General features: G+C 42.7%; 1 long non-coding RNA gene across 1 annotated transcript in view; it reads left to right on the top strand.

The window, feature by feature from the left end:
• Positions 1-5,399, top strand: part of LOC150015440 (uncharacterized) — a 97,049-nt gene extending 91,650 nt beyond the window's left edge. The window contains exon 3 of the long non-coding RNA XR_016509731.1: positions 5,256-5,399. This is a non-coding gene — a long non-coding RNA (uncharacterized LOC150015440). The remainder of the gene's footprint in view (positions 1-5,255) is intronic.
• Positions 5,400-12,308: the final 6,909 nt, after the last annotated feature.

Below are 12,308 nucleotides of genomic sequence, written 5' to 3'. Positions count from 1 at the left end.
TACTTTGTGGTGATTCTTTGAGCTGACACTTATGATCTGAATGCTTTTCTCTATATGTTTTCTTGCCTCACAAAAAGAGAAGTTATTTTAAAAAGACTTTGATAATTAACAGACTAGTGTTTAAGGTCCAGCTCTGCTATTTAGAAATGTGCCCTCATGAAAGTTCATATTTTTCTTTTTTTTTTTTTTTTTTTTTTTCCCGTTTTTTTTTTTTTCAGATTTAATGTGTTTTATTGATTAAAATATTACATTTGTGCCAATTTCCCTTCCCTCTGCTCCCCTCCACCCGGTGGCCCCCCTCCCTCCAGTTGTCCCCCCCTTTTAGATTATGTCCATTAGTTGTGCATACAGTTCCTCCCAACCTCTCTCCGTCTATTCCATTCCCTCCTACCTTGATCCCCAATTCCTATATCATCTCCCTCCCTTTCCCCATTCCCCCTCCCTGTTGACCTCCCCCCAATATGCTTCCCGTACCCACAGTTCCTTTTCCACTCTCGTTGCCTATTTAGTTTGCCTTTGTTTCATCTCCCTAGCTTCTGTTTTTTTAAATCAGTCCCTTTAACATCTCATATAACAGTGGTTTGGATCTAATGAACTCTTTCAGTTTTATTTTGTCCTGGAAACACTTTCTCTGTCCTTCTATTCTGAATGACAATTTCGCTGGATAGAGTATTCGTGGTTGTAGGTTTTGGATTTTCATTACTTTGAATATTTCTTGCCAGTCCCTTCTTGCCTGTAGGGTCTCCCTTGAGAAGTCAGCTGATAGTCTAATTGGGACCCCTTTGTACATAATTCTTTTCTTCTCTCTTGCTGCTTTTAAGATTCTCTCTTTATCTTTAATTTTTGACATTTTGATTATAATGTGTCTTGGAGTGGTTCTCCCTGGGTCCAGTCTCTTGGGAACTCTCCTTGCTTCCTGGACCTGCAAGTCTATTCCCTTCCCCAAGTCTGGGAAGTTCTCCTTTATTATATTTTCACTCAATTTTTCAAGTTCTAGTTCATCTTCCTCATTCTCTGGCAAACCAATGATTCTTATGTTGGGCCTTTTATAGCTGTCCCAGAGGTTTCTGATCCTCTCATTGTTGCTTCCCATTTCCTCTCGCTGCATTGGTTGACTGCTTGTTCCTTCTCCATATTCCAGTTTGTTGAAATGAACTCTGGATTTTTTCTCACCTTCTATCTCGTATGCGGTTTTGTTCCTTTCGTTATGAAGTTTTTTCGCTTCTTTCTTATCTTTTTCCTGCTCTTTTGTGAATTCTGTAAGCCACCTGATAACAATGGCCCAGAACTGAGCCTCTGACAGGTTTCTTATCTGTTCATCTGTCAGGTTCTCTATCTGCTGTCTGGTGAGTTGTGTCACCGGGATTTCTATAGTTGTCTGCCTCATTTTGACAGATGTGTTTTGTTTTCTTGGGTCGGCTGTCCGGGGCAGTGCCTGTGTACTCGTAATGACCCAGCGACCGGCGCCGTTTGGCGTCACAAATCAGCGACCGGCGCCTGCCTGTCCGCGACCTATTTCGCAGCCCTGTGGTGCTTTCTTTGGGGGCGGGGGTCCAAGATGGATTCACACAGTTATTCAGCTAGGAGACCGGGATCCGTCCTCCCGCCCCCCTGGGCCTCACTGTTCAAGGCGATGCGGCGGCCGCTCTCCCCAGCGCCGGAGTCGCGCACCGCCAGGGGCTTGCGTAGCCGGGATTCCTCGCCGCCCGCCGCTCCGGGTGCGACCGCAAACAGCACTGCCCTCTTTAACTCTTACCTGCCCAAATGGCATCGCTGGTTTATAACTTCATATGTTGGACTTCCGTGTAGTTTTATTTTCTGGAATTTCTAGTTATCCTTTGTTTTGAAGTAGTTGTATTCCTCTCTAGTTGTAGAGGGAGACCTAGCGTGTCCGTCTAAGCCTCCATCTTGGCCGGCGAAAGTTCATATTTTTCAAAACTCAGTATCTTTATACTAAATGCAGAGTGGAAGTCTATTTCATAGGTGTAAGAATGGAGTTGCTCAGAAGACCATAGAGGTGCAGCGGGCAAGAAAATAGAAGTTTATTGGGAAAATCAGCAAGCAGGGAGGGAGCCCTGCCACGGGCGGTCAGGACTCCACCTTTCTAGGGGAGAAGAGATTTTTTTTATAGAGGGAGAGCACAGAGGGGGATTTTTTTGTGAGCCTTGTTAGTGGTCTGGCCTTCTGGCAGCTGCGGGTATGACAGGCTGATCAAAGCAGAACATGGTTTAGTTTACTTTCAGCCTGAAAACACCCTGTTATCTCCCGGGCAGCTGCAGGCAGGGGAGAGGGTCATGGGATTTGGGGATGTCAATAGGATTATTCTGAGATGTAAATAAGAATCTTTCAAGTGCACAGAAGCTAGTAGGTTCCCAGTTAACAGCAGCAGTAATAACGTATTGGTATTTATTGACAACCAGGCACTGTACTAAGCTCTTCACTTATGCCTCAACTTGTGCAGTCTGTGCCATTTCATAGGCAGGAACACCAAGGCTCAGTATGGGCCCTGCTTTAGTGAGGCACAGCTAGTGAGTGGCAGAGCTGGACTTCAGACTCAGGCCTTGTCCAAAGCCAGGGCTGGAAACCCCTGTTGGGCCTGCTGATTACTCATGACCTGGACAGTACCACTTCACTTGCAGATCCCGTCCTGTGTTTTTACTAAGTGAATACAATCTCAAGATTAACTTCTCGAACTCAGCATTGCTGAATTTCCGGTTTCCCCAGAATAAACTGACTTGTTCCAATTAACTATTTAAAAGGAAGGCATTTTGACTTTTCCTCATCTCAGGTTGAGATGGAGACATGCCCTGAATTAGAAAACAGAGTCTATCCCAAAATAACCAAAATAATCTTTGCCAAGCTCAGACATAACTCAAATGTTCATTGATCTTAAAAAAAAAAAAAAAAAAAAAGAAGTAGAAAAGAAAGAAAAAGAAGAGAAAGAATGAGTTTCATTTTTCAGGGCCAGAAAGAAGTGGGCTGCCATGGGAACTGGGGAAGTGGATGCTGTGAGCCCATCCCAGAGCCTAGTTTAGAAAGCAGGTTCTAGAAAGTACTGCAGATATCAGCAGACCCAAGAGTGACATGAGCCCCATTCTGCCTCACCTTGGACTTGCACCCCTGGAGCCACATGTGAGGTGAAGGAGCAAAAGGGGCTTGTGCACTGAAAAGCTGCTTTCGCCAAGACAGCATGCGCTGGACTTGGTGCCTGTCACATTGGATAAGGCTCCTTTTCTGAGAAAGCTAGTTTTTATTACCGTTTCATTTTTTGCCTTTGTTTTTTCCTTCAGTTGCCTAGTAAACATTGCTACTGGAAAATTCCAGCCTTGCCATGGATGAACAAAGAGGAAAAGCAATGTGTCCACACCCAGGCCAGCCTTGCCAGGGAGAGCAGAGGACAGGCTCTGTCAATGTACCCACAGCTGCAGCTCCAGTTGGAACTCTTGAGCAGTCTGGAGAGGGGCGCTCAGTGAGGTGGATGCTGGGGTGTTGATAGTGGCCAGAGACTTTTCTTGTTCTTTCTGCAGCTTTTTGCAGTTGTTGCTCTTTGTACATAATCATAGTGTTAGGTAGGACAAGAGTCTTAAGGTCTGGGAAGTTCTTACTAAATGTTATCTTGCTAAATATTACAATGTAGCACAGTATTTTGCAGGTGCAGCTGTTAACAGGATGAGCTTGTCAGGAACTCAAGGGATAAATGTAGCCAATTGCAAAGAAGAAATCCACATGTAAAATAAGCAACGGCCAAGCCTCCCTTGTCTCCTTTACTCATTGCAAGTAAATAAAACTACCTTGCCAACAACCTGCAAAAACCAGTCTTATCTCATTCTTGAACAGAACACCCCAAGCAGGAAACCCCTGGAGTGCCTTAACAGTAGCACCACTTAGATATATGTTTTCTGACCCCTCGAGGGATAGGGTCTCAAAGCCAAAGTTTATTCCTGTTTATTTGGGTATCTCCAGTGCCTACATGGTATTTAATATGTAATAAGTGTTTCATGCATGAAAATAAATGGTGTGAAACTGAAGTAGGGGAGGACCTGCATGAACAAAAGAGCTGTCACTCCCTCCCCAAAACTGGGAATCCCAGAAGACAGAAGAAAGGCCTCCGTGGTAAGACACAGGTGTGTGTCTTCGTGCAACCTCCTTGGAGAATGAATAGGCACACAGCAACTGGTAGACCCAGCAAGAGAAATTAGAGTTACTAGCCTTTCAATTATTATTACTTTGAAAAGTTGAAAGGATGTTGTCAAATATATGCTCACGATGCACTTGAGTCAGATGATAGTGAGAACTGGGTGAATTTGGCAGTTGCTCCCATTAGGAAAGAGACGGTGGTGGTGGGCACAATATCACGAGTACCCCAGGGTCTCTCCACAAGAGGGCGCTCATCTCTTGTTCTTAGTTCCTAGCAATGAAAAATGTGTCATTTTTAAATTGCTGGAGAACAATTAGGATGGCAGCTTATATTTCCTGTATCTGGTTTCATGTACCATTCTGTCACCTGTTCAATGACATTTTAGACACGTGTTGTTTTATGTCCCTGGGAACCTGCGACATGGCCAGGGTAGCCACATATGATACTGAAGTCTGGTGTAACCTTAGCAGGCACAACTGTTCTTCCTCCCCACACATAACCTAGCCCCTAAGTTAGCTCAAGCACAGGTGTTTGGGGTGGTGGCAAGGATGACTGGTTAAATGACCTTGCTTTATTCAACACTGTGGTCTCAGCTAGTGGGACCACTGTCCTTATTCTATATTGTTACCAAGGTGACCTCTCACACTGACCTGGTCACTAAAACATACCTGGGCTTTTACTGCTCAAGAGTTTCACTACACAAGAGAAGGGAGCCCAACATACACTTAAAGACTTGTTCTATTATCAAAGGCAATGAACTTTTTTTTCATCAAGTTTCTTTTCATACAGTTTTTCAACCCCATCCTCCAATAAAAATGTTGTCAAGAAGTTCACAAAACAATGAACCAAATTTCAGAGGTGTTAATCTGGCCTCCTTGACAGATCTCCAGAATCTCCAGGTCTACCCTAGTGTTCACTAGTCTGAGAAAACACATTGGACCATCCTTCCTCGCGCCATGTCGGGACTAAACACTTTGTGTGCTAGAGATGTAGGTCATACATGATGTAGCCACAGGGGAAACAATCTCAATCTGAAATAATTTAATATAGTGTGGATGTGGGCAATCCTTTCACATGTCACCAACCGACGATAATAATTGGTATTGTTTCTGCACAGCCTTACAGTACATGTGCCCTCACACCTCAAATCATCCTGTGGCAACCCTGTCAGTGGCCAGCTGGCAGATTACTGTGCCCACTGTGGAGAAGAGGAAATGAAGATTCAGGAAGGTCAAGTGGTTTGTACAAGGTCACAGAATAGAACTGGAATAAAACCTACATTGCCTGAGTCCTGGCCTCCTCTTTATGTCACGTCTTTTGCTTTTATTCTAGGTGTTGGGCGCTGTCTTATGTGTTAAGTACAGCAGCAAACAAATCAACAAATTTCTGCTTCCACCTACATTCCAGTGGAGGAATATGAATTAACAGATGTGTGGTGAAGTAGGTGTTTTAGTAAATAATGATAAGGGCTTTAAAGAAGAACAAAGCGGGAAGTAGGATACAGTTGGATGCAGTTTTAAAGAGGAGCCTCAGGTGACCCAGGCAGACTGAACAACAGTTCCAAAGGCCTGCGAGGACACGGTGTGTGATGGCCCAGGAGCAGCTCCTACTGGACTGCGGGAAGTGGCAGGCTGTTAGGGCAGACAGGCAGTGAGGCGGCCTGTGCAGAGACTGAGCAACCACAACCCTGGCCTTGGTTTCTCCTTTGACTTTGAGAGTTTGGAGGTGACAAGTGATATATTTCATTCATTTTAACAAGGTTACTCTGAAATTTTGTCTTACAACATGAATTTCCAATAAAATCTAAGGTAACAGTGACATAAGAAAAGAATATTATATATATTCTTATTGTTGGCCTTCAAATGAGATAACAGTTGTTAGGTGCCTGATATAGGTAGGTACTTGGCAGGGGCTTTCTTTACCCACATCTTTTTATTCTATCCTTGAAGGTGGCTGCATGATGAAATTGTCGTTATGCCTTGTTACTTGATGAAAGACTGAGTCTCAGACAAGTTAGCTAAGTGACCCAAGTGGACAGGCTAACCAGGGATATCCCTTGAACCTAAACCATTCCCTCACCGCTATTGTGCACATGGGCTCATCATTAGTGACTGAAACAATCTTTTAAAAAAATTTTTATTGATTGACTTTAGAGAGAATATTGGAGGAAAAGAGAAAGAAAGAAACGTTGATTTGTTATCCCTTACTTATGCATTCGCTGGTTGATTTTTGTGTGTGCCCTGACTGGGGATTGATCCCACAACCTTGTCATATTGTTCATCACTCTAATTAACTGGCTAGGGACAAAATAAATTTTTTAATGAAAGAAAATGTGATCTTTGCCAAAGTGCTTCATAAAAAATACTCATATATAATAAAAATTACCGAACCCTTTGAGTGCCCACGTCACTGTGAGTGACACTGACAAATTTTCCCATAAGTGTCAGTGTCACTCCCAGCAACTCTTTTTTCGATGTCTATAAATGTAAATAACAATGGAATAATTCGTATTTTATGTTTTGTTCTCTTTTTCTGTACCTCAGGTTATATATTGATATAACTTTTTCTCATATTGATCTGAATTTTGAATTACACATGGCACTCAAAGGGTGAATATTTTAAATGTTTAGTTAGCACAATGGCAGTGTCTTCCCATGCCATTTCTATGTGCCATTAAACCTGCAAATCTTATTTTTAACAATTAATCTAGAGATAGTTATTATTTTTTATAGGGGCCACTGATCAATCTTTAGTCCTATTAACTAAATAATATCTAACAGCATTTGTAAATGCAAGTGTTTGACTTTCTTAATTTTCTGGTTAACAAACATACCTTCCTGAACTTTCTTCTGGAAAGATAAGAAAATCTGAACATATGATGGATTTTACAATCTCTTAAAATGTCAACATAAAATCTTTATCTAAGTCAGCTATTTAATAGTATATTTCAAATTAGAATTACAAGTTTGACCTGACATGTCAGCACACAAAATATTTTTAAATATAACAAATAAGAAAAATTTTAAATATACACAAATTATTTTTAACCCCAATATATCAGAAAAAGGCTTGACTTACCTTTATCATTTTTACACTGAATTCTGTATATTTTCAGAATTAAAAGCCATGTGCCCACTGAGGAAACAATTACATCATTCCAAATGAATTTGAGATTGAGTTCCCAAGTGAATTCTCGGGGACTCCCTACCAGCTGGCTGAGGTTGCATTGTGTGCAGGATATCAGGCGGGAAGTGTGAGCTAGAGGCAGAGATGTCCAGCATGATTTTCCCCGACTGCCAGGCTGGGCCTGGTTGTATAGTTGCTGTGTCAATGTCCTGCAAATATATTGGTTCACAGTCCTGGTCCCTGCATTCTGTTATGGAATACCACTTCTTCCTGCCAGATCTCTGTACCACATGACCAGATTTCACAATGCTATTTCGAGCTTAATTCTATTCCAAATTTTTTTCATATTTTACAAATTTGCTGCAGCCCTAACTTACAGTTATTTGAGTGATGCTGGATTAGATTTCCTGTCTCTGCAAGGCTTTGTCTAACCCTGATCACAGCTTTGAAGTCAGGCCAATGGTGATACCTGGGCTTGTGTGAAAGACAATGGCAGTGGGAAAGAAGACAGCAAATATGAAAGACCTTGAGAGAGCAGAGGGGAGACATAGAGACTGTTTGGATGTGTGGGGAAAAAGACCTATGAAACAACTAAGTGAAGACTCCAGACCCTAGACAAACCCATTCGCTACAGCTCGGATCAGCGATGCAGAGAGCACAGGATTCTGAAACAAAGTGTGAACAGAGGAGCCAGTCCCAGGTGGGTGAGGGTGAACTTCTCTGAGACCCAGCTCCTTGGCACTTCTGAGAGGAGTAAGGTTGAAGCTGGGTAACCTGGAAAAGCAGCAGTAAGAGGAAATGAAGGTGGGAGAGTGAGGAGCGTGGGCATGTCTGTACACAACCATGAGGAGGCTTGGACAGGTTTTCAAGTAAGGTGTAGGGAGCCAAGAGGGAGCTCCTGGAGGGAGGCCAGGCAGGGTCAGAGCTGCAAAACTGACTGTGTGTGTGTGTGTGTGTGTGTGTGTGTGTGTGAGAGAGAGAGAGAGAGAGAGAGAGAGAGAGAGCTGTGTGTGTGAACGTTGCCATGGCTCATCCTCCTTACTTGCTTTTGGGATACACAAGAGGAAATTATACAAACAGAACATGTGTTTGTCTGAATAGTTAGCTGCCTCCTCAGGAAGATCTGCTAATGCAGTGACATCATGAAACTGGAATTTCTTTCTCTCTTGAGATGGAAATAGCTGAACTGATAATTATAATTCTCTAAGTTTATGAAGTTTTCTTTCACCTTAAAAATACATTAAAATATTGGCATAGCAGTATAAACAACCCATATTCTTTTACAAAACAAAACAAACAAACAAAACACAAAGGTTCCCGAGTTTGTATTTGTTTTGCTATGTAAATCAAATATCTGAGGAAAACCCATGCAAATACAAGTTCTTCAGTACTGAACAAAGACACCACGTTTCCATCCAGGGTTCCCACGTAGGGTGCCAGCAGTCCACTGACTTCTTCTTCTGTCTGCAGAGGACTGGGGACTTGGAAACGTGTTGCCATAGTTCTTCAGTTTGTCTAGAGGCAAAGCTGCTCTTGCTTCACTGCATTGGACCCTCCTCTGCAGGGCTTAACACAGGCTGGTCACTGAGTGTTCTATCATTGCCTCCAGGCACAGGAACATTTCAAAAGCAGAAGCAATTGACATAATCTTTTATTCTGTTTGTAGAAGAGAGTTTCCATCTACATGGAAAATTATAGTCTTTCCAAATGTGGGTTTGAAACTTGAGCTATGTATTTTATTCTGGAAACACTTTATCACAGCTTAAAAGTATGACGTCTTGTGTAGTTATGATTTCTCTTTGCCACATTACCAGGATGCTGCTTGCAATACTCAAAAGCTACATTACCAGTGAGGCAGTCATCTGAGCGAGCACCTTGTCTGGAAATAATTATACCTAGCGAACAAAGCTGTGGAAACCTGCAGTGCACAAAATACAACATCCATACCCAAATGAAGGAAACAAAATTCTCTGATGTTTGGACACAACTGTGCTTAAGACTCCCGTAAAATGCAGTTTTTACCCACAGCTCACTGCTTCAATTAGAAACTCTAGAATCAAAATGACATTTATTACCTTATTAAATAATGACACATTTCTGAGTAAGGAAGCTTCCTCCCAAACTGAAGAATTCTCTTTTATTCTGCAGTTTGAGACTAGAGTTCTCATAACATTAAAACCATTCCAACTCTTCTAGTATGTCACATCTGTCTATATAAGGAGCATGTGATTTAAAAACAAGTGTTGACTTTGCAGATACCATTTATTAATTGAGAAATTGAGGCAGGAAAAGAGGAATGAGGTTCCTCATTTGGTCTGGATTCAGTTCCTTTCCCAAAGCAAAGAAAATGTCCCACACTGCTGACTTGGTGAGAAGTTTTGCTATGTCTGAGGTGGTGGGAAGTATGGAATCAGGCATTGTGTCTTATTTCCATCATCTGATTCTTCTCTTGCTCACTATTCTGCCCAGCAAATGGACCAGATGAAGTTCATTCTCAGCCCAGATGCATATTTAATTTCGAGTGGCACAAGAAACTAAGTTTCAGTAAAACGGTGAGCTTTAGAGGTGAGATAGGAGAATTTTTAGTTTTACTTTATTCTGCTCCTGCCATCACTTGCATTCAAGAACACCTATTCACAAGCTGGGGCTGGGGCTGGTGGTTGTCAGGGGTTGGGGGAGGGGCAGAGGATGGAGAGTTAGTATTTAATGAGTTTAGAGTTTCAGTTTTGTAAGATGAGAAGAGTTTTGGAGATGGATGGAGGGAAAGGTACTTGATGCCCCTGAACTAACTATATACTTAAAATGTTTAAAATGATCAATTTTATATTTTAAATATTTTGCCACAATTAAAAATAAATGTTAAAAACGGTAGGGGAAAAGTCTAACTCAAGCAGTCAATTTTAAGAAGATGGATGACCTTTCCCCCTGTGCACATGGTCCTTATCACTCTCCTGACGAGTGGGCCAGATTGTGAGAATAACAGTATTTCACTCCTGTGATCAAGTTACTCATATGGTAAAGGGAAAGGAATTTTGCAGATACAATTAAGGTTCCTAATCAGTTGACTTTGAATTTTTAAAATGAAGATCATAATAAGTGGGCCTTTTTTAAGAAGGCTTCCTGAGAAGAGAGATCGGAAGCAGCAGCACCCTTGTTAGCCTAGAAGGACTTGCATGTTGTGGAGTGGGCCAGGTGGCAGCCGACGGTGGGTGTGGGGGCTCTAGGAGCTTCAGGGACTCACATGTAATGACCACAGTGACCTGGATTTTACAAACAACTGAGTTTGGAAGGGGACCTTGGGCTTAGCACTATCACAGCCCCTGGCCTGAATTTCAGCATGGAGAGACCCCGCAGGGGACCCTGCTACATTGTGATTGAACTTCTGATTCACAGGAACTGTAGGCAATAAGTTCGTGTTGTTGTAAGCAGCTAAGTTTGTGGAAACAAAAGATGAATACAACTCTCACTGTGCACGGCTGGGATATTTCCACCAGGCGTCTGTTGTGGTGCACTCTCCATGCATGAGCTCTTGCTGACTCCCATGTGCCATGGCAGCTTCTGTACTTGGGAAAGAGAACAAAGGTAGCCACCCAGTGAGAGAGAAGCATCGCATGGGAGACAAGGTGCAGATAACCTTTTATTTTGATTACATGAATATAAAGTTGAGGGGAACCAGAGAGAGAGACCCAGGGAAAGCAGAGCTTGTATTCTACAAAACACATTAACCTCTCCAATGAGACAAAGGCATGGATTTTAATAAACATACTTTAATACATTACATTAACTCTTCTAAGTGTGGATCCTCAGGGATATAGACCTATTTTCTGCTTGTGGCCAGGTATGTAATCTTAATTTTTATGTCTACATAAAGGTGCATACCAAGGACAGGAGGGACCCGGGTTGTAAGGGGTTGGAGCTGGGAGACATTGTCTGTGACCACAGGCAAGTCACTAGTTTCTCCGTTTTTGCACTTATGAAATAAAAGTATCATAATAATGCATCTGTTGAGGTTTCATCCAGACTGTGGGGGAAAAGGTATATCAAGGGAGCCATGTTCCTTTTATCAGAGACCAGAGGCTGCACCAGCACTGTCCTCCTGGGGTTTTGTCCCAAATCCAAACTACAAAGGGCCAAATGTCTCTTAGGTATTCATGGTTGTTTATGACTAATTAGTGCCTATTGGACCAGGAGCCAGGAGATGGATGCTGAACATAAAGTCCCTGTGAAGTCAAGTCTCTCATGTCTCCTGACATGCTTCATGCAGAATAGAAGCTGCATGAGGAGGCAAGTGAGTGAATAGGCACAATCAATTTAATCAGGCACCCCATCTTCTGCAGCTGGAAGTCAGCACTGAAATAAACAAAGGGTGTGGGGGTCACTGGTCCACGACTCACTGGGTGAAAGCACGGTGTGCTACCTTCCTGTCTGCTGTCTGCTTCCACTCCTGTCCTGTCACAGTCTGTCCTCCACACAGTAGCCAGGTTGATGTTTTAGACCTACCAATTGAATCATATCACAACCTGCTTAAGATCCTCCAATGTCTTCCGTTCTCACCAAGCATAACCCACAAATTCCTCATCTGGTCCTTACCTTAGTGGCAACCACACTAGTCTCTTTACTTCAGCTCCTGATCACAGTGACCTGCTCATTCCTGAGGCAGTGTGCTTGCTACCTCCTCTACCTGGGATCCTCTTCCACCATTTCTTGTCATCCAGGCTCACCTCTTCAGACAGGCCCCCCATGACCTAATAATCTAAAGTGGTCTCCCCACTTCCTCAGGATTCTCTGTCACGTATAGCTGAGGAGGGTTTTTACCAACAAGGAAACAAGGAAGGCTACAAGGAACCTTTCTAATTGAAATTAGAAATATTGGTATAAACTTATGTGTATGTGTGTGTGTGTGTGTGCGTGTGTGCAATGACACCCCAGAAGGAATGAGCACAGCTAGCTCTCAGACCTTGGTTAGAGAAATGGGGCCAATTCCCGGGCTGAGGGAGGAAAAGTATCTGATGATCTTGTAACATCTTTTCGTGCCAGAAAGTAA

This window comes from Furipterus horrens, unplaced genomic scaffold (genome assembly GCF_987537825.1).
Source record: "Furipterus horrens unplaced genomic scaffold, mFurHor1.1.pri manual_scaffold_3, whole genome shotgun sequence".
NCBI lineage: Eukaryota > Metazoa > Chordata > Mammalia > Chiroptera > Furipteridae > Furipterus > Furipterus horrens.
The sequence above is the reverse complement of the archived record's forward strand: the minus strand, read 5'-3'. Positions and strand labels throughout refer to the sequence as shown.